Genomic DNA, 3,599 nt, shown 5'->3' with positions numbered 1-3,599 from the left:
TTTTTAATATCGGAAACGTAAAGCATTTTTCAAGATCATTTGAGCCTATGAAAAGTGAAAACAAGATTGGTTCCAAAATCACAAATTTTTTTCGGAAAACAGCGTCAAGTTAACGTCTCTGAAGCAGGACGCTATATGGTGCAGAGGCTTGCACGATGACAGCAACCGATGAGTCGACGTTACGAGTTTTCGAGAGAAAGGTTCTGCGAAAGATTTATGGTCCTTTGCGCATTGGCCACGGAGAATATCGCATTCGATGGAAATATACGATATATATATATACGAAATATACGACGACATTGACATAGTTCAGCGAATTAAAAGACAGCGGCTACGCTGGCTAGGTCGTTTTTCGGATGGATGAAAACACTCCAGCTCTGAAAATATTTGACGCAATACCCTCCGGGGGAAGCAGAGGAAGAGGAAGACCTCCACTCCGTTGGAACGACCAAGCGGAGAAGGACCTGGCTTCGCTTGGAATATCCAATTGGCGCCACGTAGCGAAAAGAAGAAACGACTGGCGCGCTGTTGTTAACTCGGCTATAATCGCGTAAGCGGTGTCAACACCAATTAAAAAGAAGAAGAAGACAGCTATTTTTAATTTTGTTAAATCAACTAAAGTTCAACTAACCAATTAGCTTACTTATTTAGGACCATTTAAGTGTAAAATTAGTCCATATGTAGATCATCACGAATAACTTCTAATAAGTAGTTGCTTTTAACCACCAACTGTGGCTTTCCTTTCGGCTATGATATACTTGGCTAGTATATCTTTTTTGATTTTGATTACTACCCACTAAAGGTCACCCACAGGTCATTCACAGCTTGTATGAAGCCATCAATTGTGTGCACATTTAGTAGATCATATGTCTGTTGTAAAAATTAAAGCTTGAGGGACATAAAAAATAAATTTGAACAAGGCATTTCTCGTGTAAAAAAGGACAGCGAGCAAACATAAACAAATATGAATATGTACATCAACGCTAGCGCTGCTAGTTATACTCTCGCAACAAAGTTGCTGTTAGAGTATTATAGTTTTGTTCACATAACGGTTGTTTGTAAGTCCTAAAACTAAAAGAGTCAGATATAGGGTATATATACCAAAGTGATCAGGGTGACGAGTAGAGTTGAAATCCGGATGTCTGTCCGTCCGTCTGTCCGTCCGTCTGTCCGTCCGTCCGTCCGTCCGTAAGCTGTAACTTGAGTAAAAATTGAGATGTAATGATGAAACTTGGTATACGTATTCCTTGGCTCCATAAGAAGGTTAAGTTCGAAGATGGGCAAAATCGGCCCACTGCCACGCCCACAAAAAGCGGAAACCGAATACCTATAAAGTGTCATAACTAAGCCATAAATAAAGATATTAAAGTGAAATTTGGTACAAAGGATCACATTAGGGAGGGGCATATTTGGATGTAATTTTTTTGGAAAAGTGGGCGTGGCCCCGCCCACTACTAAGTTTTTTGTACATATCTCGAAAACTACTATAGCTATGTCAACAAAACTCTATAGAGTCGTTTTCTTCAGGCATTTCCATGTACAGCTCAAAAATGGAAGAAATCGGATAATAACCACGCCCACCTCCCATACAAAGGTTATGTTGAAAATCACTAAAAGTGCGTTAACGGACTGACAAAAAACGTCAGAAACAATAAATTTTACGGAAGAAATTGCCGAAGGAAGCTGCACCCAGGCGTTTTTTAAAAATTGAAAATGGGCGTGGCCTCGCCCACTTATGGACCAAAAACCATATTTCAGGAACTACTAGACCGATTTCAATGAAATTCGGTATATATATATTTTCTTAACACCCTGGGTCTGCAAAAAAACGCATAAAATGTGCAAAATCTCATCGGATTCTTTATTTGAAAATTGTTAGATTGGTTCTGACATTTACTTTTGCCTGCATGACATGTACGAAATATAGGTGAAATCGGTTCAACCACGCCTTCTTCCAATATAACGCTATTTTGAATTCCATCTGTTGCCTTCTCTGTATAATATATAGTACATTAGGAACCAATGATGACAGCGGAATAAAATAAATTTGAAAATACGGTAGAGCCTCAATTGTAAAAATATGACATGCGATGAAACTCGATTATCACTTTATCATGCGAGAGTATAAAATGTTCGAACACCCGAACTTAGCCCTTCCTTACTTGTATTATTGTTATGCCACCTCTTAGATGTGATTTACAAGAATATAAAGTGTGATATTAGTGCCATTGAAGAATGTCTCTCTGGGTCTGCACGCATTATGGAGTCGCACACTCTTACATATAAAAGAAATATTTACAGAGTTGAAGACTTTATCAAATAAGTGGGAAATTGTTTTGTTTTTGAGCGAGTGTCTAGAATCTAACTCATACAGAATTTGCCGAAGACGTTTAACGAAGCCTATAACAATTCAAGCGAGCATTTTTTGTCGTTCTATTGATAGAGAACATATTCAGTGTAATTCTTTGCTGAAATATACTATGTATATGTATGTACGTATATTACTAGTTACCTAAATATTAAAAAAATTGAAAAATGTTTGTTTTTATGAAAAAATAATGGAAAAGTCATGATTTAAAAATAAAATTTATCAAACTACCTATGTTTGAGTCGACATTGCAAAGATATATCTTCCAAATGGTGGAACAATTCAACTGCGAAGCCATATGGTTGCATAGCTTAAGGGCTTCTCTAAGGTTAATCATGGCTTTTTCAGAAATTCCATTGCTTAAATTTGGTATACTGTATTTTGTATGGTCAACGATTTTGACTGTTAATTATAATTTTATAACAATTTTAATCACATTCGATCAAATACTTTAATTTTAATTAAGTTTATATATATGTATTTCATCCAAAATCTTTCTTACTCTTCCTTCTAATAGCGGGTTAATGATATAAATGGTTAGAAAAATGTCGTCCGTTTTCGCAAATTGGACACAAATAGAACTGCTATTGACACACTTTGTCAAAATGTTGATTGAGTTGATTTCTCAGCTCGCACTTACCCTCTTGCGGCGCAACAAAATCCTCTTGCAAACATGTACATACATACATAGACTCTTCAACGAGGCCTATTTGCTTTTCATCCGTTTTATTTCATATTTGCCCTTCAGGCAGATTTGCTCTTGTGACTGCTATGCCGATCAAGAAATGGCCTGCGGCACTTATGGGATTTACGAAAAAATTAAATCCATACAAAATCCACTAGTAGCCAGATTGATAAAAGAACAAAAGGGAAAACGCTGAGTGCTTCGTAATACGCTGGGGAGGAAGGAAACAACCAAAGCAGATTGAGCAATAAAAACAATAACAAAGCTGGTTTGTCTTATTGACAATGATGAAGTGTTGACAAATTTGTTAAGGGATTTGCGGTTGAATGGATACTGGGCTGACTTCTGGTATTTGTTATAAGCGAATGGGCAATTGTATCGTTTAACTAACTTGGAGCATTGAAGGGTTTTAGCCTTAAGCTTTTTCGTTACTTTTTCGAACTGTTGAATTATTCGGGTTATTTCAGGAATATAATAGATTTATTGAACCGAAAAAATGCGTAAATTTTAGAATTTAATTTTTTCAATATTATGCAATTAAACTTA

Source organism: Bactrocera neohumeralis, chromosome 5 (assembly GCF_024586455.1).
Source record: "Bactrocera neohumeralis isolate Rockhampton chromosome 5, APGP_CSIRO_Bneo_wtdbg2-racon-allhic-juicebox.fasta_v2, whole genome shotgun sequence".
In the NCBI taxonomy this organism is placed as follows: domain Eukaryota; kingdom Metazoa; phylum Arthropoda; class Insecta; order Diptera; family Tephritidae; genus Bactrocera; species Bactrocera neohumeralis.
Note: the sequence above shows the minus strand (reverse complement) of the source record.